This window comes from Pan paniscus, chromosome 13 (assembly GCF_029289425.2).
Source record: "Pan paniscus chromosome 13, NHGRI_mPanPan1-v2.0_pri, whole genome shotgun sequence".
Taxonomy (NCBI): Eukaryota; Metazoa; Chordata; class Mammalia; order Primates; family Hominidae; genus Pan; species Pan paniscus.
In genome coordinates this window covers 75,355,890-75,382,926 of record NC_073262.2, presented here as the reverse complement: position 1 = coordinate 75,382,926, position 27,037 = coordinate 75,355,890, and the positions used below count along the sequence as shown (strand labels likewise).

The following is a 27,037-nucleotide window of genomic DNA, read 5'->3' as shown; positions in this document are numbered from 1 at the left end:
AGTCCAAAACACTTCTGATCCCAAGCCTTTCAGATAAGGAATACTCAACCTGTATCAATTATTTTGGCTGTTTTTCCCAGGATTTATTTCCATATTTCCCAATGATATATATATACTGCTATTTCTTAATTTATCTTTTTTGTCATTATTTCATGAGAAACTATTAAAATAGTTGATGATTTAACTCTCTTAAACCAAGCCACACATGTGCTTGCACACTTCTCTTGCTACTATCCTCCCCCTACAGTTAAAGCAATTATATTATTATGACAATTTAAATATCAACAAAAACCAAGTTTTTGTTTTCCTTAGAGTTACTAACAACCATAGTTTTAATTTAATTATCTATCACTAAATCCTGTTGGCAATTTTTCTTTTTTTTTTTTCACTCTGTCGCCCAGGCTGGACTGCAGTGGCACAATTATTGCTCATTGCAGCCTCTACCACCCAGGCTCAGGTGATCCTCCCACCTCAGCCTCCCAAATAGCTGGGACTACAGGTGCACTATGCCCAGCTAATTTTTTGTAGAGACAGGGTTTCACCATGTTTCCCAGGCTGGTCTTGAACTCCTGGACTCAAGCAATCTACTCACCTCGACCTCTAAAACTGCTGAGATACAGGTGTGAGCCACCACGCCTGGCTGGTCATTTTTCTAAATGGTTTTATCCTCCATGTATTCCCCACTCCCTAAGCACTCTGTTTCCCTCCTCCACAGTTCTTATATACTGGTTGGAGAATTGTCATAGTTAGCATAATGTGGATTTGTAAATTCCATTTTTCTGTGGAAACTTTAGAACTTTAAGCAAACATTTCTATTTTCTAACAAATGAAGATCCCTACAACAAATGTGTGGTCCCTAGTTATAAGTCAATGGTTTTCAGAAAATAACTATTAACACACAATTCTCAAGACCTTTGTTTCTGGGAAGATGGAGTAGACATACTTTTCCCTATTCCTCCCTCTATGTATAACCCAAAACCTTGAACATTATATATAAAATGAACATAAGATTCTGAAAGGTGGAGTGAAGAAGACAGACTGGTCAGGGACCTCAGGACCCAGGGAATGACACAGCTGTGAGTTCCCGGGTTTTGCTTTAGTCTTGTATATCCCAGACCTGGAGCTGTCGAAGCTGGCAGCCTGGAAGCACCAAGGAGTCCCGTGCAGACAATAAATGCCCAACAAACCTCTGCTCTCTAGCCAGAGGACTAGGAAAGGGGTACCCTGGCAAATCAGAAAACTTTCAGACGATTTCCACTCTAGCCTAGTCAAACATCCTAGACAAACTGTGGTCCCACTCCCGCCCATGCCAGCCCAAGTCTGCTGGGGAGCCTAGACTTCCAACCACACCAGGCTGTAATGACAAAGTGCCCCAACCTTCCTCCCGCTCCCAGGGTGGAATCTGAGGAGACCAAGTACGGATCAGGACTTTCATCCCTGACAGGTGATAAGGAAGTCCCCACACCCTGTGGTAGCAGTGGAGACCACATAGGGAACCCAGACTTGGACTCACATCCAGAAAAACAAAGCCTCCCTACCCTTCCCTGCTGATGGGGTATCAGAGGAGGCCTACCAGAGAGTCAGAACTTCTGCCCGTGCCCAGTGGAAACAAGGCCACCTCCCACCCCCATGGTGTCAATGGAGGCCACAAAGGAAGCGGTAACTCCCTCCTAGCTGGTGGTGTCAGTGGAGGCGGAGTGGGGAGCTGGAACTCCCACCTCACCCAGCAGGAACGAGGAGACCCTCCCCCTGGATGATGTGGATGAAAGCTGAGAGGGAAGCCTGGAATGTTACCCTCACTGGCCAGTAATGGAGTGGCTTTCCTCCCCACCTGCCCTGTCAAAGAGGTACCAAAAGACTGCTAAGACAGAAAGCTCAAATAAGCGCCAGAGGCACAAATAGAATGCCCAAAAAGGATGAGAAAAGACAATGGAAGCCCAGCGTGGGTGCTCACATCTATAATCCCAGCACTTTGGGAGGCTGAGGCGGGCAGATCACTTGAGCCCAGAAGTTTGAGACCAGCCTGGGCAACATAGTGAGACCCTGTCCCTATAAAAACACAAACACCAATTAGCCAGGCATGGTGGCACATGCCCATGGTCCCAGCTACTCTGCATACTGAAGTGGGAGGATCACCTAAGCCTGGCAAGGTCAAGGCTGCAGTGAGCCGAGATTGTGCCTCTGCACTCCGGCCTGGGCAACAGAGCTAGACCCTGTCTCAAAGAAAAAAAAAAAAAGACAATTGACAGACACCAACACCAAGATCAGGATGACAGAGATGTTGGAATTGTCTGACAAAGATTTTAAAGTAATCATCATAAAAATGTTACAATAAGCAATTACAAACACACTAGAAACAAATCACCAATAATTCCTCTGAGTGAAAAAAAAAAGGCAATCCTAAAAGGTTTTACACTGTAGCCTTGTATCAATTCTATTGAAAGGACATCTTGAAATAACAAAATTGTAGAAATGGAGGACAGATTCACAGTTGCAAAAGGTTAAGTAGTAAGGAGGGACAAGGGTGTGGATATTACCAAGCCACATGAGAGATCTTTGTGATAACAGAAATGTTCTTTATCTTGACTGTGTCAACCTTAATATCCTGGTTGTGATAACTGACATACTATAGATCTTACCACTGGGGGAAACTGGGTAAAGGGCGAGCGGGGTCTCTCTGTATTATTTCTTACAACTGCATGAGAATCTACAGCCTTCTTCCTCTCAAAGTAAAACATGTATTTGAAAACCTCACAATTCTCAATACTACAGGTAAGTTCTGTGCCCTTTTCTGTAAACAGATTTAGAAACTCAACTTTACAAAGGCAAAATACAGAATAAGTATATTTAACTTAAACTATAGAGCAACTGTTTTGTAAATATTCTTTATTCTTCCTTTTCAAACAGAGGGTAATGGTTAATCCCATCCTTAACATTTGCAAAGTTACTTGTATAAATAGTTTTTTCATTCAATATTTCTTATTAAGCATGATTAAAACTGACAGTCTGATACAACCATCATTTAAATTGAGTGAAGATTAACTCTAAGTATTAGAGGCTTATGACAATTTTACTCCACATCACAACTGAGTACAAGCCTGAGTCAAACTGAGTAATAGATCTTTCAGAAAGCCTGGATTATGGTAAAGCGAAACATACAGTGGCAGGACCTGCACTTAGGTGACAGTAATAAGATAGGGCAGAATAGAGAGAGTTTCACTCAAAGATTCCCAGGGTTGGGCAAACACCAGAGATTTGTGCAGACTTAAAATGTCAAGAATTAATGATGCAAAAGGCTGGACACTCAGAAATTCCTATAGGAATCATTCTGTAAGAAGATCAATCTATAGGAAGAAAGGGACTGTTGGACCTTAAATGTTTTAGCAAAATTTTCAAGGCAAATCCTTGGACTTTGGATACTTTTTGGGTATTTTTGAAGGATACATCCTTACAGTTAGACTTGCATTAAATTTTGTACATTTTTTTGTACATTTTATACAAAATTTAATAGATATGGATAAATCTGCCCGCTCAAAGTGTATCAACCATTAACTCACAACATTATATGAGATGGTCAGTTTCCTCACTGCCTATTTAAATATTCACATTTTAATCTTTCTTTTCTGATTACTGAGTCCTATAAAGTTTTCCACCTTTTTTGCTGGCCTTTGTTTTCTCTGTTTGTTAGAAGCAGATCCTGGCATTTGTGTTCTTCTTTGAGCTTGTAGAACTGATGTGATTTCCAATTCTTCGTATTTGGTTGATATTGGGACTCCATAACTTTTTACCTCAAGAGTACGGGGAAAAGTTTCTAGAACTTCCTTGTTCAATCCTGGCTACAGTTCTATGTGACCATTTCTTCACTCAGCCTCCCAAAGTGGGAGACAGATGAGGGAGGACGTCTGTCTACACAGGGTTGTAATTTTATACACATATATGGCTTTTGGTTGTTTCCCCATACCTTATCAGGTGGGTACGTGCTAAAATAAAGCACATAAGCATCTGGGTTTTTGTGATGCTGAGCATGGCATTTTTAAAGACTGTGGTGCTTTGGATGTGGGCTCAAGAGTATACCCTGGCTCTCACACTCTGTAGAACTTGTCGAAATTGATCCTTCCTTAATACTGCCCTCTTGTGGGCTCTCCTGAAAATACTACTTCCCTTTACAGAGATTGTAAACCTTGGCATTCCCTGTGATTCTCAATGTACCCCTTAAGCCGCCCTGTATTCTGAGAAGAAATGAGAATGTAATCCCTTTCACCCCAACTCAGTCATTCTGACACATGGACCCCAACTGTCACAAAACCCTGACTGAAAACAGCCCCTTTTCATACTGTCAGCTGCCCTTCTTTCACTAGAAGACAGAGTCCCTGGGAGCCCTGTGGGAAGGAGACACCACTTCGCTGTGGGAAGTCTCACCATCGCTGTCGTGCCAGGAGCCGTTGGAGTGTCCCCTTCTCTAAAGCCATGTCAAGCACAGTAAGAATAAACAGAGGGGAAGTGGAACCATGAGAACATGCTCTTAAACCCTATTTTACAGTATTCCTTTGTTAAATGAAATGAAAGCAATTACAAGAGAAAAAGTAGGCCGGGCACGGTGGCTCACACGTGTAATCCCAGCACTTTGGGAGGCTGAGGCGGGTGGATCACTTGAGGTCAGGAGTTCGAGACCAGCCTAGCTAACATGGTGAAACCCTGTCTCTACTAAAAATACAAAAAATTAGCCGGGTGTGGTGGCATGTGCCTGTAATCCCAGGTACTCAGGAGGATGAGGCAGGAGAATCACTTGAACTTGGGAGGTAGAGGTTGTGGTGAGCTGAGATCGCACAACTGCACGCCAGCCTGGCTGGGTGATAGAGCGAGACTCTATCAAAAAAAAAAAAAAGAAAGAAAGAAAGAAAAAGAAAAAAAGGAAAAAGAAAGAGTGACGAAAACTTACATAAAAACACAAAGTGTGAGGAGTTAGAAGTCAGTAAAAGATCTTTAAATACCATCCTATCTAAGATGACTTCCTGGCTTCCCTCAGCTAAAATTAATTTCTCCCTCTCCCATATTTTCTTTGATTTTTTATTTTAATTTTAGCACCTGCTTATTATTGTGGGGTTGGGTCAGAATGACTTATGATAGCAGATTGTGAGTCTCTGAAGGACAGGGACTCAAGGCTTTGAACCTGTCAGGTGTCTTATGGTATTTAATTAAATGAGATAGGAAAATGATATAAAAATGGCTTTGATGGAAACAATCTAGGTATGTTTTCTGTGGCTGCAGTAACAAATTACTAGAAACTCGGTGGCTTAAAAACCACAAAAATATATTATCTCACAGTCCTGGGGGCCAGAGGTCCAAAATCAGTATCACTGGGCTGAAATCAAGGTGTCGACTGCTCCTTCAAAGGATTTAGAGGAGAATCTGTTGCTTGACTCTTTCAACTCAACTCCCAGTGGTTGCCGGCTTCCCTTGCCTTGTGGCTGCAGCACTCTCACCTTCGCCTCTGTCTTCATACTGCCTTCTCCTCTGCATGTGTGTGCAAAATCTCCCTCTGTTTCTCTCTCATAAGGACGCTTGGGATGGCATTCAGGTCACACCCAAGTAATCTGGCATAGTCTTCCCCATCTCAGGCTCCTTGATTTAATCACACATGCAAAAATATTTTTTTTCCTTATAAGGTAACATTTAAAGTTTCCAGGGATTAGGAACTGATATTTTGGGGGGACACACTTTTCATCTCACTACAGTCTACAGTGAGATGGAATAAACCATAAAATCAGCGTACACAGAAAAGGTATTGCCAAGAGAATATGGGCAGGGTACCAGTGGTTTTGCCCTCAATCATGGTGATCTAGATAATTCCAACTATCCATCCTAGTGAGAGCAGCTAGTAAAGCTGAATACAATTTTTTTAAAAATCTGTTTGCATTCAAATCAGTGAAAGATTATAGGGCCAAAATCCAAAAGAAGGAGGAAACCTAGAGAGATGAGCCCAGCATTTTTGGCTGCTTTGCTCTTGGAAGCACCTGCCAATTAAAAAAAAAAAAAAAAAAAAAAAAAAGGCAGTTAGGAGGCAGAGAAGCTGAGCAGAGCTTTTGGTAGATTAATGGGGTAAGCGAGACAATTGTAGTTCAGGGTCTAACAATGAAAGAGGCCCTGGCAAATCCCTCTGTCTTTTTTTTTTTTTTTTTTTTTTTTTAACAAAGTCTCGCTCTGTTGCCCAGGCTGGAGTGCAATGGCACGATCTCGGCTCACTACAACCTCCACCTCCCGGTTTCAAGCAATTCTTCTGCCCCAGCCTCCCGAGTAGCTGGGATTACAGGCATCCGCCATCATGCACCGCTAATTTTTTGTATTTTTGTAGAGACGGGGTTTCACCATCTTGGCCAGGCTGGTCTTGAATTCCTGACCTCAGGTAATCTGCCCGCCTCGGCCTCCCAAAGTGCTGGGATTACAGGCATGAACCACTGCGCCCGGCCATCCCTCTGTCTTTAGGTTGGAACCCACAAGCAATGCACCCTAGGAACAGAGGTGAATTAAAATAAGCCAGTCGTCTTTGAGTCATCCCAGTCCTTCACTTAAATCAAATTCACTTGTATTACCAGCGCCCCTAACCTAGTCCTTGGCCTTAAGCACATGTAAATCCTTTTTGGAGGAAGATAACATATCCAGTGAAAATATTTTCAAAATTAAGAAGAAATAGTAACATTGTCAACAAATCAACACTAAGAATATTGTCACCAGAAGATATATACTAAACGCAATACTAAAGGGAATCCTTCAGGCAAAGTGTATTCGGCTAAAACAGACATATGTAAGTACATCTAAATGAACTGTCTCTTAAAATAATAAGCATTTCTAGAGGTAAAAAGGAACATCTCATAATAATAAAGAGCTCAATTCACCAAGAACATAGAACTATTCTAAATGTGCATGTATCTAATGATAGACTCAAAATATGTAAAGCAAAATTAACAGAACTAGAAGTAGAAATAGAACCCTCATGTTCCAAAAAAAAAAAAACAGGATAAACTAGTTAGCAGCTCTTTTGGACTCACAGACTCTGGAAAGAGAAAACCACAGACTGCTCCAACAAGTAGCCTTACCCATGTACCAAACAAGTTATCCTGGGTACCTGGGCTTACAAATCTTCACCAGTTCTTGCCCAGATTCTAACTCTGACTCCTGCATCAACCATCCAACGAGTAACTCCACTCCAACAAACTTTATAAAACCCAAATACTCAGGCGACTCAGGGAATTCATTTGACTGATTCATTTGGACAGTTGCCCATTGTCTGAGAAGTTTTCATTAAGCTCAGCTTGTTGTTTTTAATCAAAACATAGTATCTGTTTTTATCAAGACAACCTTTTGTGATGACTTTGACACACAAATGTGGATAGAAATATCAGAAGAAACAACAATAACAGAGCAGATAGTGCTTGTGTCTGGGAAGCAGAATTTGGAGGGTGAGGAAGATGGAACAAGTGGCCGATTTTGTTGTTGTTGTCATAAGCCATGACTTCTAACACTATGTGCATCTATTACTTTGTACAAATAAAAATTAAATTAAGAAAAAGAGCTCTCCCTCTCCCTCCTCTCCCTCCTCTCCCTCCTCTCCTCCCTCTCCCTCTCCCCTTTGCACGGTCTCCCTCTGATGCCAAGCTGAGGCTGGACTGTACTGCCGCCATCTGGACTCACTGCAACCTCCCTGCCTGATTCTCCTGCCTCAGCATGCGGAGTGCCTGTGATTGCAGGCGCGCTGCCATGCCTGACTGGTTTTTATATTTTTTGGTGGAGACGGGTTTTCGCCGTGTTGGCCGGGCTGGTCTCCAGCTCCTGACCGCGAGTGATCTGCCAGCCTCGGCCTCCCGAGGTGCCGGGATTGCAGAGGAGTCTTGCTCACTCAGTGCTCAATGTTGCCCAGGCTGGAGTGCAGTGGCGTGATCTCGGCCCGTTACAACCTCCACCTCCCAGCCGCCTGCCTTAGCCTCCCAAAGTGCCGAGATTGCAGCCTCTACCCGGCCGCCACCCCATCTAAGAAGTGAGGAGCATCTCTGCCCGGTCGCCCATCGTCTGGGATGTGAGGAGCCCCTCTGCCCGGCCGCCCAGTCTGGGAAGTGAGGAGCGCCTCTTCCCAGCCGTCATCCTGTCTAGGAAGTGGGGAGCGTCTCTGCCCGGCCGCCCATCGTCTGGGATGTGGGGAGCGCCTCTGCCTGGCCGCGACCCCGTCTGGGAACTGAGGAGTGTCTCTGCCCCGCCGCCACCACGTCTGGGAGGTGAGGAGTATCTCTGACCGGCCGCCCCGTCTGAGAAGTGAGGAGCCCCTCCGCCCAGCAGCCGCCCCGTCTGGGAAGTGAGGAGCGTCTCCACCTGGCAGCCGCCCCGTCCAGGAGGTGGGGGGCAGCCCCCGCCCGGCCAGCCGCCCAGTCTGGGAGGTGGGGGGCGCCTCTGCCCGGCTGCCCCGTCTGGGAAGTGAGGAGCCCCTCTGCCGGGCCGCCACCCCGTCTGGGAGGTGTACCCAACAGCTCATTGAGAACGGGCCATGATGATGATGGCGGTTTTGTCGAATAGAAAGCGGGGAAGTGTGGGGAAAAGAAAGAGAGATCAGATTGTTACTGTGTCTGTGTGGAAAGAAGTAGACATAGGAGACTCCATTTTGTTCTGTACTAAGAAAAATTCTTCTGCCTTGGGATGCTGTTAATCTATGGCCTTGCCCCCAACCCCGTGCTCTCTGAAACATGTGCTGTGTCCACTAAGGGTTAAATGGATTAAGGGCGGTGCAAGATGTGCTTTGTTAAACAGATGCTTGAAGGCAGCATGCTTGTTAAGAGTCATCACCACTCCCTAATCTGAGGTACCCAGGGACACAAACACTGCGGAAGGCGGCAGGGCCCTCTGCCTAGGAAAACCAGAGACCTTTGTTCACATGTTTATCTGCTGACCTTCCCTCCACTGTTGTCCTGTGACCCTGCCAAATCCCCCTCTACGAGAAACACCCAAGAATGATCAATAAATACTAAAAAAAAATAATAATTAAAAAATAAAAAAAAGAAAAAGAAAAAAAGCACATTTAGTTCTTCTGAAATAGAGCAATAATTTTCAGTTAAATTGGTAAATATTTGTGGAGCATCTATTCTGTGCCAAGTGCTATGCTAGACAGCAGGAAAAGAAACCTGAAAAGACTGAAGTCTAGCCTGAAAATCGGTCGCAATTACCTGAGTCCCACAGAGACTGAGTGGTCTCATGGAATAACAATCCAGTGCACTACTTTTAACTTTTACAATCTGAACAGTTAAAAAAAAAAAAAAAAGTCAGATGAGGTCTGTACTCAAAATCAGGTGTCTTCAAAAAAAATATGAACGATTCAGTTGACTACTTGCAGGAACGGAAGAGTTTGTTTCCAAGCACAAACTAACTTACAGCTCAGCTTCACTGAGAAGCTCTAGTTTTACTCAGTTGAGGTTTCCTGATAATTATTCTCTTGATAAGGAATATGTTTTCCATGCCATTTATTATGTTTTTGCTGTGCTCAAATGCTGCAAATTTTTATTCTCTCATAGAAAACAGCACATTCATCTCGCCATAAAAAATAGCGTAATTAAATTTCTAGCCACCCAGTTGTAGCAACTAGAAATGAAAGTTTGCTATTATTATGGCTATTATAATTCTTTAATATTTGACTAACAATAGATTCTGGGGACATGAGACATATGTTAATGTACTTTTGAAATATTTTAAATGCTGCTTAAATATTAAAACATGCATTCTTCACATAAAATACCAAACGTATAGGGGAGATTTTGAGTCAAGGCACTCTCCTTAAATCTCACCCCCCTTTGCATCTCTGGCATCAGCTTCTCTTACTGTAATGGTTCTCATCCTAGCAGCACATAAAAATCACCTGAGGAGCTTCTAAGAAACAAAAAAGACCAGTACCTGAGACTCTCCTGCAAGAGATTCTCATTTACTTGGTCTTGGGAGGCCCTGGGCATGCGTGTTGTTTAATACCTCCTCACGTGGTTCTAATGTGTAGTCAAGGTTGAGGACCATTGCCTAAAACAGTAGTTCTCAGTGTGGTTCCTAGACCAGCAGCTTCAGCGTCACCTGGGAATTTGTTACCCATGTGAATGCTGAGGCTTCCCACAGCCCTCCAGAATCAGAAGTTCTAGGGGTGGAGCCCAGTCACCTCTGTTTTAACAAGCCCTTCCGATAGCTGTGGTGCACACTCAAGTTCCAACCATTAGGCTTAAAAGAATATAACAGGAATTTTCAAGAGAATGCAGTTAACACATGACAGGGAATATAGGTAGGTGGACTTTCTTCCTGAGGGGTAGGAGGCTCTGTAGTAGTTTGGGTGGAAGACCAGACGTTGCTGAGGAAGGTGATTTTCTTTTATGATCAGCTTACCCAGGATGAGTCATACCATGGTGAAGTGAGTCACACTTACAAACCAGCCCAAACTTATGCTATATTTTCTTGCATGAGAAGAGGGAGATTCTTGGTGGAGAGAAAGGAAGGGGCAGGAAAATGCTCAGAAGTCTAGAGAGCATGAAAATTAGAAACTCTAAATATTTGGTAGAACAAAGTGGGGGATGATTCATGCATACCTCCATGTAGATACACAAAACCAGAATGCAAAATTAAACTGGTTTTAGGAAGTATTTCATCTCGCCCTCTAGGCTGATGCTGATGACTTTTATCTCTGCCATAAAAATTACATAGTAGACTGGGATTTCTTTCAGGAAGATGGGTGGCCATCTCATTGTGGGATTGTACTTCAGAATAAACAAATGCTGACATTTGGATCATTTTCTAGGGTTTCTAGTTTTCCAGTGAGATGCTTCTGACAGTTGCCATGGTAAATCCCTATGGACACCATTTTAAATTCTCCTCATTGGCAAGTAGCATATGGTGAGGATACACTGCAATTTTTGCTAAAACCATAGCTGTGGTAATGTATAATATAAATGAGATACACAGTTCAGCTTCTGTTGATCTGGGCCAGTATCTTCAGAATGGGGAAGTTTCTTCCATCTTCTGAGACAAGGATTACACATATTTGAAAATACGGGTAATTGAAATATTACACATATTTATTGAAAGATTAATGTCACACTAATTGTTTTTAAGAAGATTATCAATCTTGGGGAGAACCACACGTAATTATTGGGGTTAATTAACATCTCTAAAATCTCTGAGGACTGTATTTTAACTGGAGACATTCTGAGCTCAGCTTGGATCATAGAGCATCACTGCTCAGCACGTGTATTCTAAAGATAAGGAAGGCAGTTGCCCCATCCATCCTGATTAATATGGCCAGTGGTATACTTGGTGTAATCAACAGCCACATAAGAAATACACTTCTTGAAATGTCAGAGGCTTGATAAAGCTGGATATTTACATGTGAAAATAATGGCAGGAACCTATCTGGATACTTTACCAGCAAATTTAAAATTAAACGTGCCATTTATTATTTGCTATCCCCTGTCGTATGTCTCTGGGAGTGTACAAACAGGGTCAATTACAGATCTTGGGGAACTGGTCACAGAATTATTTCTTGACTTAGTGATTTTTGCCCAGTGGGTTTTGCAGTTGGAATTGGCAAATGAGAGAACTAGATTTTCTTAAGGCAGCAAATGGGTAGCATTCACACAAAGGAGCCCTCTCTATTTGGGGTAATGTCATTGCAAGGATAAGTTGGGAAATATGCTCTCAAACATCTTCCGTTACAAATTCACCAGTTTTACAAGCAGAAGTGGATTTATATTAATAAGTAAGTGCTTTTACTAAGGAAACTTAAACTAATTGGGATAGAAGCAGAGTAATAAATTAGAATATAGTATATAACTTGTGAATGTTGGTTGATTGGCACAAATATTACCACTTTTTACCTCTCCTTTATATATTACTGATATTCAAAGGTGTGTAACACTTTAGAATAATTTCATACACTACAAGGATCCTATAAGATCATGAATAAGTAGTCTTGTGGAAGATATTGAGAAACTTCATAGGATTCCTTATAAAAGATGTTAACTGGAAAAATTTTAGCAATGCAGAAATATAAAGCAATAAAATTAAATTTACTCTTTCCATAGAAATTGGAAGAATGTGACAGAGTCACAGTGTATAAAGAGAAAATAAGCTATCAATTAGGATATTATTAAATCCTAATATGTCAGTGATCCTATGTCATCATACTAACGCATATTATGATCATTATACACTTTCCTCAACAATCAACTTCTCAGATTATGAGAGCAGCTAAATCAAAATGGCCCACTGTCAAAGATGTTCTATAGCCTTTCATCAACACTTTATAGGCTGTTATATAGGATTCTACCTCACTAAAAAATTAAAATTAGGAGATGTTAAAAACAGGAGTTGGGTAGTGCATGAACTATATATTGCCACAGAGTTATTGGCCTAAAACAAAACAATTTATTACCTCATTGCTTTTTTGAGTGAGGAGTTCAGGCATAGCTTAGCTGGGTTCTCTGCTTAGGGTCTCACAAGTCAGTAATCAAGGTGCCAGCCAAGCTGTGCTCTTATCTGGAGGCTCAACTGGGGAAGAATGCTCTCCTAAGCTTTTTTTTTTTTTTTTTTTTTTTTTTTTTTTTTGAGACAGAGTTTCGCTCTTGTCGCCCAGGCTGGAGTGCAATGGTGAGATCTTGGCTCACTGCAACCTCTGCCTCCTGTGTTCAAGGAATTCTCCTGCCTCAGCCCTCTGAGTAGCTGGGATTACAGGCACCTATCACCACACCCAGCTAATTTTTGTATTTTTAGTAGAGACGGGGTTTCACCATGTTGGCCAGCCTGGTCACAAACTTCTGACCTCAGCTGATCCACCCGTCTCAGCCTCCCAAAGTGCTGGGATTACAGGCATAAGCCACCACACCCAGCTTCTTCTAAGCTTACTCAGGTTATTGGCAGAATTCATTTCTTTGTAGCTGTAGGACTGAGGGCCCTAGCTTTTTGCTGCCTAGAGGACATCCTCAGCAACCAGGCTATCTGCAGTTCTTCTGAGCCCCCTGTCATTCCTAGAGGCCACCTGCAGTTCCTTGCCACCTGTCTTTTCCCAACATAAGCATTTCATCAAGCCAGCAAGGAGAGTCTCTAGAGCAGTCTCCTAGTAAGATGGAGGTTTATATAATGCAACATAATTCCAGGAGTGGCATCTATCACCTTTGCCATATACTATTGGTTGGGAGCAAGTCCCAGATCCCATCCATGCTCAAGGAGAGGGGCTTACATAAAGGTTTGAACACTGGAAAGCAGGATATGTGGGAGAGTTTAGAGTCTGTCCACCACAGGTAATTTATTTAGCCTGCTTGAGTTTCATTTTCCCCTTCTGCTAAATGGGAATTGTAATCTCTACCCTATAGACTGTTGTCTATGTTGTGTGCATGACAAGAGGGCAGAACACAGGACCTGGTGTGGAGTAGGTCCTCAATATATGAGTTAAGTCTTATGTCTCGCTCTCTTCCCTCCCTTTCCCTTACAGTGTGATAGAGCACAGTATGGCATCCATGGGTTCTTAGAAACTGTGACTTTAAGCAAAATAACATATAATAAAACCAATTTCATCATAGGCTAGTTGATATAAACAAGAGTTAAGTTCCTATGGCATATTTCTGGTCACAAAAACATCGCTAAACTTTTTTTGTTTTGTTTTTTGAGACAGGGTTTCACTCTGTCACCCAGACTGGAGTGCAGTGGCATCATATAGGCTCACTGCAGCCTCTGACTCCTGGGTTCAAGTGATTCTCCCACCTCGGCCTCCCAAGTAGCTGGGACTACAGGTGCACACCACAATGCCCGGCTAATTTTTATATTTTTTAGTAGGGATGGGGTTTCACCATGTTGGCCAGGCTGGTCTCGAACTCCTGACCTCAAGTGATCCACCCACCTTGGTCCACCAAAGTGCTGGGATTACAGGTCTGAGCCACCGTGCCCGGCCTACCAAACTTCTACATAAAGACTAAAACACTTCTAATATTAAACACTGAAACAAATGAGAGCTATGTATACATTTAAGAAAGATTAATAAAAACAAGTAAGATAATTATTTACCCAATCATTCCAGTTCAGGACCAAGGGTGGCCAGAGTCTATCCCTGCAGTTCACGGTGCAAGGTGGGAATCAACCCTGGACAAGATGACATTCCATCACAGGGCGCACTCATAGCCACACTCACTCAGACTGGAATGACTTAGACACACCAATTCACCAAACTAGCACATCCTTGAGATGTAGGAAGAAACTTGAATGCCTGGAGAATGCCCACACAGACAGGGAGAGTCTGTGCAAACTCCACACAGACAGTGGTTCCGGCAGGAATTGATTTTTTTCTCATCAATGTTATAATGAAACGATGTTGAATGCTATTTGAGGACCTGCTGTATTTCTTTTATTTTCTATTTTCCATTCTTTTTTAGCTCTGTGAAGAAATAAGATTCTAATGGCTTCTGTAAAAACAAAAAGAATGCTACACTCTTAAATGCTTGGGTAGTCTCTTGTGTAACCACATGGACATTGCATTAGGGCAGTGCAAGAGCCTTACTTAAAGGAAGTATGAAATGCAGTTCTCTTCCCTCAATGCTATGGATCCTAACGTCTTTACTCTGGAGACTGGGAATTCATTTCCTACGGTGAAAGGTGAGGAAAGAGAAAGAGTAGCTTTCTGCCCTCCCTGTCTCCCAGCCCCATGCCTCTCTGCTATGGTCACCACACGGAGGTGGGACACCCCACACATACACCAAACATTTTTTCGGATATCCTGACTACACAGGAAGCAAAAGGGTATGAGGAGGTTTACTTCTTACATAATGAGGCTTGCTGGGGACAGCACAGTAGGCTCCCAAGAAGGTCTGAAAATGGATCTTGAGGGAGAGCCAGGAGGGGAGAGCAGCCTTGGCCTTTATTGTACTTAGGGAGTGGGCTGGGCTAGGGGTTCCTGCATAAGACAAGAGGACTGTGTGGATTGAGCTTCCTATGGGCACCAAGTGAGGGGAATGTGGGCTTTCTTCTCAGCTTGCTCAGATGTGGAGCAAGAGGGGAAGAGGAAGAGGTGTGGCTCCGGAGCTGTCAGCAGTCAAAATAGAGTCCGATTCTTTATTACAGCTTCAAGGCATAGAAAAGCAAAAACAGGTTTGTCCTCTCCCCAACTCTGACCCCATCCGTTTTGCCATTTGGACTTAAATGGAGCTACTCTAATGCCATAGAAACAAACAAAAAAAAATCAAACACTCATATAGCATCAGGTACCAGGTACCTTGTAAGCATTTTACATATACCAAATCATTTAATTTTCACAACAACCCTATGAAGTAGGTATGCTAACATTATTACCACTTTACAGAGAAGAAAACAAAAGCATAGTCAAGTATCTTGCCCAGGGTCACCCACCCAGTAAATGGCAAAGCCAGAATTCCAGCTTAGGCAATACCACTCAAGCAGATTCTCCTCACCACTCCCACACTGTGGACTTTTCTGCACGGAGCTGCTGCAGTGACTCATGAGTTTATGAGCCAATGGCTTCCAGCCAGTGTGCCATCAACACTTCCCAGGGCATATGGACATTCTGACTCACGTGTAAAATGTATTTTTCCTATCACCACAGTGATGTGTCAGATGGGGCTGAGCTAGCCACGGGCACAGGAGGTGAGAGCAGAACTTGGTGCAAGGGAAGAGGCTCACTGTGGGGTGAGCTGGTCCTCCAGGAGGGTCCAGATTTGACTGAAGCATAAATCTGGTCAGGTAGACACCTCTGTCAAACACCACCCAGTGGGTGCTAAAGGGTGACTTGGAAAACAGAGTGATTACTGTGGATGCTTTTGCAAATTCTGTGAAGCTGTAACTGCAGAACCAACCCAATCTGGTTGAACTTTGTGTAATAAAATGGTGAGTTGGTTTTCAGTTGCCATGGGTGCAAGTTACATAACCTGATTATCCCCAGGTGAACCAAGTGTGCAACCATAGGTGGCCCTAAGTGCTCTGACCAAGGAATATGGGTACCAAATTAAATGCAGATACCACATGGCATGATCCAACCAGATCACGCCCTGGCATCACCTCATGGCAAGATCCAGCCAGATCACAGCTCCCAGCATCACCTCATTGCAAGATCCAATCACTGCATGCCTCAATACCCTCTCCCTATAAGACCTGCCCTAACCCCCAACTTGGGGAGACAGATTTGAGGCAGACTCCTGTCTCTTTGCTCAGCAGCTTGTAATAAACTCTTCTCTCTACAAAAGCCTGGTGCTTCAGTGTTTGGCCTTCCATGGCGCATGGGCAAATTGACCCAGTTTGGTTCAGTAACAGGCTATTACACTTAAGGAGTGTGATTCTTGCAGACATATTTAGTGGCTTAAGTGAACAGCAAAAAGTTCTAAACTTTGAAAATACATGACGAACATACAAAGTTTGTAAACTACTATTATATAATCCCAGAGCCACCAGTACCTTGTATTTGAGCCTTAAAAAATTTTTAGTTTTATGGTATATTTCCTCATCAATACCAAAATACATAATTTATATATGGTATAAATAATAATAAAACCAATTTTCATGCTCTCAGTGCCAGGAAATCTGTGTACTTATCCCTGGATGCATCCCTCTCCACTGCACCAAAGGTTACATAATTCTGAATGCCTATATTGGTTGCCATCAAGCATGGGCAGGCTGATTATGAAGTGTCACTGATGCCTTTTCAAGTGCTCCAATGGAGGATTCTTGGCCAAAGGGGAGAAATCCAGCTTTCTGTTTAAAAAATACACCAAGGTTCTTACAAGACTAAACATACTCTTACTATACCATCCAATTCCTTGGTATTTACCCAAAGGAGTTGGAAACTTATGTCCACACAAAAACTACACATGGATGTTTATAGCAGCTTTGTTCATAATTGCCAAAACTTATAAGTAACCAAGATGTCCTTCAGTAGATGAATGAATACATAAACTGTGGTACATCCAGACAATGGAATATTATTCAGTGCTAAAGAGAAATGAGCCATCAAGCCATGAGCGGACATGGAGGAACTTCAAATGCCTCTTACTGAGTGAAAGAAACCAGTCTGAAAAGACTAAATATTGTACAATTCCAACTATATGACATTCTGCAAAAGGCAAAACTATGAAGATAGCAAAACGATCAGTGGTTGCCAGGGGTTAGGAGAGAGGGAGGGATGAATAGGCAGAGCACAGAGGATTTTTAGGGCAGTGAATCTACTCTGTAATGATTCTATAATGGTGAATACATGTCATTATACATTTGTCCCAGCCCTTAGAATGTACAAAACCAACGGGAACTCTAATGTAAATTATGGATTTTGAGTGCTATGTATATTTCTTCATGTCAGATGGGAAATGTGCCAATGTCCTAACAAGGTTTGGGGGCGGCACATCCCACACATGCACGTGAACACCAAATCATCATGCTTATGAACTACAAAAGGATCGCTTCAGGACGATATTGATGTGTCAATGTAGTCTTATCAATTGTAACGAATGTACCCCTATGCCGTGGGATGTTGACAATTGGGAAGGCTATGCATATATGGGGGCAGAAAGTATATTGGAAGTCCCTTTACCTTTTGCTCAATATTTCTGAGAGCCTAAAAGTGCTCTAAAAGCTAGTCTGCTTTTAAAAATAAACACAAAAACCAAGGGTAACTTCACCAGTGTCTTTTTGAGAGGTGAAGCCAGCTGGACTTCCTGGGTTGAGTGGGGACTAGGAGAACTTTTATTTATTTATTTTTATTATTATACTTTAAGATCTAGGGTACATGTGCACAACGTGTGGGTTTGATACCTAGGTATACATGTGCCATCTTGGTTTGCTGTACCCATCAACTCATCATTTACATTAAGGATTTCTCCTATCCCTCCCCCAGCTCCCCACCCCCGCAACAGGCCCCAGTGTGTGATGTTCCCCACCCTGTGTCCAAGTGATCTCATTGTTCAATTCCCATCTATGAGTGAGAACATGCAGTGTTTGGTTTTCTGTCCTTGTGACAGTTTGCTGAGAATGATGGTTTCCAGCTTCATCCATGTCCCTGCAAAGGACATGAACTCATCCTTTTTCATGGCTGCATAGTATTCCATGGTGTTTATGTGCCACATTTGCTTAATCCAGTCTATCATTGATGGACATTTGGGTTGGTTCCAAGTCTTTGCTATTGTGAACAGTGCCGCAATAAACAAACATGTGCATGTGTCTTTATAGTAGCATGATTTATAACCCTTTGGGTATATACCCAGTAATGGGATTGCTGGGTCAAGTGGTAATTCTAGTTCTAGATCCTTGAGGAATTGCCACACTGTCTTCCACAATGGTTGAACTAATTTACACTTCCACCAACAGTGTAAAAGTGTTCCAATTTCTCTACATTCTCTCCTGCATCTGTTGTTTCCTGACTTTTTGATGATTGCCATTCTAACTGGTGTGAGATGGTATCTCATTGTGGTTTTGATTTGCATTTCTCTGATGACCAGTGACGATGAGCATTTTTTCATGTGTCTGTTGGCTGCATAGATGTCTTCTTTTGAGAAGTGTCTTTTCATATCCTTTGCCCACTTTTTGATGCGGTTGTTTTTTTCTTGTAATTTTGTTTGAATTCTTTGTATATTCTGGATATTAGCCCTTTGTCAGATGGGTAGATTGCAAACATTTTCTCCCATTCTGTAGGTTGCCTGTTCACTCTGATGGTAGTTTCTTTTGCTGTGCAGAAGCTCTTTAGTTTAATTAGACCCCATTTCTCTATTTTGGCTTTTGTTGCCATTGCTTTTGGTGTTTTAGTCATGAGGTCTTTGCCCATGCCTATGTCCTGAATGGTACTCTCCAGGTTTTCTTCTAGGGTTTTTATGGTTTTAGGTCTAACATTTAAGTCTTTAATCCATCTTGAATTAATTTTTGTATAAGTTGTAAGGAAGGGATCCAGTTTCAGCTTTCTACATATGGCTAGCCAGTTTTCCTAGCACCATTTATGAAATAGAGAATCCTTTGCCCATTTCTTGTTTTTGTCAGGTTTGTCAAAGATCAGAGGGTTGTAGATGTGTGGTGTTTTTTTCTGGGCCTCTGTTCTGTTCCATTGGTCTATATCTCTGTTTTGGTACCAGTACCATGCTGTTTTGGTTACTGTGGCCTTGTAGTGCAGTTTGAAATCAGGTAGCATGATCCCTCCAGCTTTGTTCTTTTTGCTTAGGATTGTCTTGGCAATGCAAGGTCTTTTTTGTTTCCATATGAACTTTAAAGTAGTTTTTTCCAATTCTGTGAAGAAAGTCATTGGTAGCTTGATAGGGATGGCATTAAATCTATAAATTACTTTGGCCAATATGGCCATTTTCTCGATATTGAGTCTTCCTATCCATGAGCATGGAATATTCTTCCATTTGTTTGTGTCCTGTTTTATTTCCTTGAGCAGTGGTTTGTAGTTCTCCTTGAAGAGGGGACTTGGAGAACTTTTCTTACAAGAGGTTTGTAAAATGCTCCAATCAGTGCTCTGTAAAAATGCACCAATCGGTGCTCTGTAGCTAGCTAGAGGTTTGTAAAATGGACCAATCAGCACACTGTAAAATGGACCAATCGGCACTCTGTAAAATGGACCAATCAGCGCTCTGTAAAATGGACCAATCAGCAGGACATGGGTGGGGACAAATACGGGAATAAAAGCTGGCCACTCTAGCCAGCAGTGGCAACACACTCGGGTCCCTTTCCATGCTGTGGAAGCTTTGTTCTTTCACTCTTCAAAATAAATCTTGCTGCTGCTCACTCTTTGGGTCCGGGCCACCTTTAAGAGCTGTAACACTCACTGTGAAGGTCTGTGGCTTCGTTCTTGAAGTCAGCGAGACCATGAACCCACTGGAAGGAACCAACTCTGGACACACCTTCAGCAGAAGATGCTGTGGGGAAGAGAGTTGACTGACAGCCTCTGGCTGCCATGTGGGATTCAACACAGTGTTCACACTGAGGCCAAGCTTACTCTGGGTTGCACTCAGCCAGTGAATGGCCTAGGTAGGGGTGCTAGGGGGAGTGCACTGAGGCTAATTTTCTCCCTATTTTCCTTCCTTCTCTCCTTTCCCAGGTATTAGACCTGCAAATGGTCTAAAGACTCTTCTGCCTCTTCCTGCTCCCTCCTCCTTTATCCTTCATAGGCATTTTGAATGCCTCTTGCATATCAAATCCCACTTTGGGGTCTGCTCCTCAGAGGATGCAAACTTGCTACCAGGAGTGGTCCAAGACAAGAGTCAGTAAGATGGGGCTTGGGACTGGTTCACGCACCACCCAGCTGGCAAGGAGGACCCAGTCATGAGGGAAACATCAGGCACAATAATCCCTGGCACAAGGTAGTTAACCTAATTGCTAAGGATTTCAACATTGGTGCTCTGGGATCCCACACAAAGAGCATCTGACCAGTGCTCTTACTACACAGTGCAGGAGGTATGGGAGTGGGATCACACACATCCATCCATACATATCACATACTTCTGGCACAATCCAGAAGGAGCTGCTTCACGAAAGACTGCAACAGCCTACTGAAGGATTAGCTGGAATGCTCAGAGGTCATACTCTGCAAGGATAGGTGCTATCCTGTCCTACATGTTTTAAATAGAGGACTCTATGGCAGTGTGGCCTCTCAAGGAAAAATATATGTGTCTGGGAACCAAGGCTGAAAGCAAAAGTAGTCCCAATTGCCATCATTCTTAATTGACCTACTGTCGGATTATGTGCTTCTTGTCCCCACAATTCTGGGCTTTGCAGGGTAGGAGGTCCTTGCTCCCAAAAGGGGATCCCTGTGCAGGGGGACTTGGTAAGGCTTCCACTGAACTGCAAGCTATGGCTGCTGCCACCTCACTTGGAAGTCTTTGTGTTCAGTGGGCAGCAGGCAAGAAGAGGAGTCCCCATCTTGTCAGGGGCAACTGACTCCCATTAGCAAGAGAAGGTCAGGCTGATTTTACACAATGCAGGCAGAGAGGAATATGTGTGAACCCAAATGATCCACCTGGACACCTCCTGCTATTCTCTTGCCCAGTTGTAACTGTGGACTTTATAGCAACCCCAGCCTGAGAAAGATATGATAAACCAAGCGCTCAGACCCCTCGGAATGAAGGTTTGGGAAACACCACCATGTAATCCACCATGCCTTGATGAGGTGATAGCTGAAGTTGGGGGGTAGGGATTTAGAATGGATAATGGGGAAAAAGAGGATGAGTATGAAGTGTGACCCTGAGACCAATTACAGAAACAGGAGCTATAGTTCATCCTTCTAACTTCCCTCTTCTAATATTCCCAGGAAAACTTGGAGGATGCCCTAAAAATGTAAAAAGATAGGACACATATTCAGAGAAGTATTTGTGATGCATTTAACAACAAAGGAGTATAATCCAGAATATGTTTAAAAAAAAAAAACTTCTTAAATAAATGATAATTTCATAGGAAAATGAGGAAAGACAGGAATTAGTATTTTACAGAGAAGAAACAATATAGACAATAAACATATAAAAAGATAATCAACCTCATTAGTAATTGGCCTGATTCCAATTAAAATCAAATAAAATATATTTGGGAAGGAGGCAGGAAATAGAGTTCATTAAATTGTATGTTTCTCTTTACAAATTCTACATATTACTATATAATATATTGTTAGTTTACATGGGATTATTGTTTCAAAACAAGCTTAAATACTTCTTATGAATGAGCTCAACCATACAAAAAGTGCTTATATTCCTAAAAATTGTTATATAAAACAGTAGTGCATATGTTATTCTCTTCCTAAAAAATTAGGTGTGATTTTTAAAGATGATATCAAAGACAGATGGTATGTGATTAAGTTCATTTTAGTTGTCTAATAATAGTAATCTTATTTGGATCATGATAGATAGCAGATAGGTAGATATATAGATAGATAGACACATAGATGGATTTAGATCAAGATGTGTCCGGAATTGGTTCTTTCTGGTGTGTTCCTGGTCTCACCGACTTCAAGAATGAAGCTGCAGACCTTTGCAGTGAGTGTTACAGCTCTTAAAGGTGGCACAGCTGATTTATTGTGAGCAGCAGACAGTGAGCAGCAGCAAGATTTATTGTGAAGAGCAAAAGAACAAAGCTTCCACAGCGTAGAAAGTGACCCAAGCAGGTTGCTGCTGCAGGCTGGGGTGGCCAGCTTTTATTCCCTTATTTGTCCCCGCCCATGTCCTGCTGATTGGTCCATTTTACAGAGCACTGATTGGTTCATTTTACAGTGTGCTGATTGGTCCATTTTACAAACCTCTAGCTAGCTACAGAGCGCTAATTGGTGTTTTTACAGAGCACTGATTGGTGCATTTTACAAACCTCTAGCTAGTTACAAAGCGCCGATTGGTGCATTTTTACAGAGCACTGATTGGTGCATTTTACAAACCTCTTGTAAGAAAAGTTCTCCAAGTCCCCGCCTTGACCCAGGAAGTCCAGCTGGCTTCACTTCTCAAAGGGAGATCTTAGCAGTGTAGCTCTATGGCTGTCACAGGTGCTGGGCGGTGTTTCTAGGGCCACGATTCCTGTTGATATCCTTTGAGAGACTTTACTAAAGAGTGAAATTCCTTTTTTATGATATTTTGGCCTACTTAGACTCTGTTTCTTTAAATGAAATAGCACTTCAGTGGTGAAACTACATCATACAAGTCTTCAGTGGTTAAATTTAAATATCCAGCACTTAACACAGCTCCTGGAATTTTGTAGAAACCCTGTAAATTTTGTTTGAGGTTGATTTCTCAGGAGCATAGGATGTATGTTGAACAAAATTGGAAATGTGAGTGCAAAACAGGAATTTAAACTGGATTTCATAGGCATTGGAGACAACAAAGATTTTTTTGAGCAGCAATACGATGCTGAAAATAGCCACGTGCAGCTGTCTGTTCAGCATCGAATGAGGTGGTATGGAATTTTGGAGGTAATTTGATAGAAACAAAAAGTCACCTAAGATCATTAGAACCCCAAAGTGCTGATTTATCATGAACAATACAACATGTATCGGGTGCATTTATCAGGTTCTGTGCTAAGTGCTGATTTGGCATATTTGCAATGATCAATTATAGTATGCAATGCTAAACACTCACATTTTATTAATGTGGTATCTTATTGTTTAACTTAGCAAATCCCAGTGAGGAAAATAATAATTTTCATTTTACAAATGAGGAAAATGAGGCTTAGAATATTTATGTGACTTACCCAAAGTGAGGCTGTGTCTTAGTCTACTGGTTTATTCATTCATTCAGCAAATGATATTTCTTTGTGCACAGCTGGTGAAGTATGTAGAAATCAGAACATGCAGAGCCTTGAAGGCCAGCCTCAGGATTTTAATCCAGGAGAAAGGGAAAATATGGAAGTGAGATGATAAGATTTCTATTTTAAAAGCTCCCACTGCCTCCATTGTGGTCTATGACTAGAGGAGGGCTTCAGGGACTGTTTTGAAGAGGCCAGTCAGGAACCTATTGGAGTGGCTTAGGTGAGTAGAGCTGTTGTATTAGTCCGTTTTCACACTGCTATAAAGAAATACCTGAGATTGGGTAATTTATGCAGGAAAGGGGTTTAAATGACTCACAGTTCCACATGGCAGGGGAGGCCTTGGGAAACTTACAATCACGGCAGAAAGTGAAGGGGAAGCAAGTGCCTTCTTTACAATGTGGCAGGAGAGAGAGAAGTGAGGGAGGAACTTCCAAACACTTATAAAACCATCAGATCTCATGAGAACTCATTCACTATCACAAGAACGGCATGAGGGAAAGCGCCCCATCACCTCCCTCCCTTGACATGTGGGATTACAGGTCCCTCTCTCAACATGTGGGAATTACAATTCAAGATGAGATTTGGATAGGGACATGGAGCCAAACCATATCAGCTGTGGAGGGGAGTAGACAAATTTGAGAGATATTTAGGAGGCCAAAATCGACAGCAATTGGTGAATGACTGGACATGGGGTGAAGGGGAGGAGGGTGTTAAAAATAACTAGCAGATTCTGGCATGAGCAACTGAGTAGATAATAATGTCCTTGCTGAGACTGAAGACACAAGTAAAGGACCAGGTTTGGAGAGAAAGTTTATACTCAGAGTCAGCCCCTTGATCCCAGCTTGATTAAAGTCACTGGGGCACTGATCCCAAGGCCACTTAAGAGGACTGACTCATCTCCAGCTTGGTTTACTGGTCTTGTAAATACCTACAAAGTTTTTATGTTCTCCCCAAAATCTAGCCCCCTTCCTGTCACCAGTTCCTTTTCTATTCTTTATTTTATCTTACTTTATTTTATTTTATTTTGAGATGGGGTCTTACTCTGTTGCCCAGGCTGGAGTGCAGTGGCACAATCTCAGCTCACTGCAATCTCCACCTCCCAGGCTTAAGCAATCCTCCCACCTCAGTGCCCTAAGTAGTTGGGACCATAGGCATGCATCACCACACCTGGCTAATTTTTTGTAGAGACCGGGTTTCACCATGTTGCTCAGGCTGGTCTCAAACTCCTGAGCTCAAGCAATCCACCTGCCTGGGCCTCCCAAAGTGCTGGGATTACAGGCATAAGCCACTGCACCCAGCCCAGTTCCTTCTCTAAAATAGAAATGATTATCACCATTGCTCAAAAAATATATTTCTCTCCTCCCTATCAAAAAATAGAACCCAAATATTTCCCAACTTACCATTTCTGCTGCCAGGGTATTCTCAGCTATAAAAATCTCCTTCCTGGCCCTCTGTTATGCCTCCAGGGTTGCTCTCATCATAATGTCTCTAGTTTATATGTATTTCTCCTGCTTCTAAAAGGCAAAGAACCATTCCAGTCTTCCTCTGGGCTGCAGGCCCTGAACATCTAAGTATAACAGGTCAGTGTTTCCCAGCACACCACTCTCTTGGTTTTCATTCTTTCTCACTGGTTGCTCCCATTCAGTCACTTTTGCTGGTTTCTCCCTATTTTCCCAACCTCTTAAAGATGAAGTCATCTAGGCCTCAATCTTTTGACCTATTTTGTAACTTTACTCATCCCCACAGTAGTCCCAATCTAATTCCATGATTTTAAATATAATCCATGCATTACTCACTCCAAATTAACATCCCTGGGAAGACATCTTCCTAAACTACAAATGTATATATCCATGTATCTATTCAACATCTTCACTTGGAGATGAATTAACATCTCAAATTTAACACACCCCACTCTTGCACCTGTTCTGCTCAAGTGAGATGCCTGCTCCCCCTTCACCTTCTGCCATGACTGGAAGCTTCCTGAGGCCTCCCCAGAAGCTGAGCAGATGCCAGTGCCATGCTTCCTGTACAGCCTGCAGAACTGTTAGCCAATTAAAACTCATTTCTTTATAAGTTGTTTTTTTTTTTTTTTTGACGGAGTTTCGCTCTGTTGCCCAGGCTGTAGTGCAGTGGTGTGATCTCAGCTCACTGCAAGCTCCGCCTCCTGGGTTGATGCCATTCTCCTGCCTCAGCCTCCCAAGTAGCTGGGACTATAGGCGCCTGCCACCACGCCTGGCTAATTTTTTTGTATTTTTAGTAGAGACAGGGTTTCACTGTGTTCGCCAGGATGGTCTCAATCTCCTGACCTCGTGATCCGCCCGCCTCGGCCTCCCAAAGTGCTGGGATTACAGGTGTGAGCCCCCATGCCCAGCCTCTTTATACGTTTTTTAAAAAGCACACAACCCAAACCTCACTCCAAGTAGACCCTTTCAAGCCTGTTCCATCACCTCACTTCCTCAGCCTTATAAGGTATCAGCACAAAAACCATAAAGTCAAACAGCTCTCCTTTTTTGTCATGAAAGTCTATGGGCTCTACCTTCAAAATATATTCATGGTCCAGCCTCTTTATTTTGTGTTACTCCACTGCTAATGCCTTTTTCCAGGCCACCACCATTTCTTACCTAGACTATTACAACAGCCTCCCCATTAATCTTCTAAATTTCACTCTTGGCCTTTGTCTTAGTTAGGGTAGGCTAGATTTCCACAACAAAAGTACCTCCAAATCTCAGTAGTTTCAAGAACAAGAAATTTATTCCTTTCTTATGTAACAGTCTGGGCTGGGTTCAGGTCTGCAAAGCAGCTCTCCACCACACACTCATTCCTTTCTCAGCCAATGGCCACTCTACTGTCTTCTAGTCACATGACCACACCTGCATGCAGAGGAGGACAGGAAATGTGGTCCCTGGTTAGCCAGCTGCTTCCACTGACAACTCTCCACTGTGGAGGAAGGAGGGTGGATTTTGGCAGTCTGCTGGCCATCTCCGCCACACTCCCTATGGATCATTCTCACTGCAGTGGCCAGACTTTGAAACACATATCAGATCAGGTCACTCATCTGCCCACAGACTTCCAGGACTCTCCATTTCACCTTCAGAAAAAACCCTGAGAGGGGCTTCCATGTCCCAGTACCATCTGAGCCTTCATCATTTTGCTGATGTCCTCTCCTATTCTCCCCCTGCTGTCTCTACTATAGCCACACAGCCTCCTTGTTGTTCCTCAGATATGCTGGCCATGGTCCCACCTCAGGGTCTCTATATGACTGGAATCTCTTCTTCCAGATACTGGCAGAATTGACTTCCTTATCACTTTCAAGCCTTTGCTCAAATGTCAGCTTTCAATAAGGCCTACATCGACTTGCTCATTTAAAATTGTAATTCCTGGCTGGGCGTGGTGGCTCACGCCTTTAATCCCCAGCACTTTGGAAGGCCGAGGTGGACAGATCACTGGAGGTCAGTGGTTCAAGACCAGCCTGGCCAACATGGTGAAATCCTGTCTCTACTAAAAATACAAAAATTAGCCGGGTGTGGTGGCAGGTGCCTGTAGTCCCAGCTATCAGGAGTTTGAGGCTTGAGAATCGCTTGAACCTGGGAGATGGAAGTTGCAGTGAGCAGAGATCGTACCACTCCACTCCAGTCTGGGCAACAGACTGAGACTCCATAAAAAATAATAATAATAACTAATAAATAAAATTGCAATTCCCCACCTTGCCCACTCACACTCCTCATGCCCATTACCCTGATTTTCCTTTTGTATACCATTAATCACCTCTGAACATGTA

At 42.8% G+C, this 27,037-nt stretch overlaps 1 protein-coding gene and 1 non-coding gene across 2 annotated transcripts in view; both read right to left on the bottom strand.

The window, feature by feature from the left end:
• The window catches only part of PDK1 (pyruvate dehydrogenase kinase 1), a 161,749-nt gene that overhangs the window by 8,279 nt on the left and 126,433 nt on the right, over positions 1-27,037 (bottom strand). The window lies entirely within an intron of this gene.
• On the bottom strand, positions 17,351-17,454 carry LOC112439191 (small nucleolar RNA U13). Its single transcript, XR_003027489.1, has one exon. It is a non-coding gene; the product is annotated as a small nucleolar RNA U13 (small nucleolar RNA).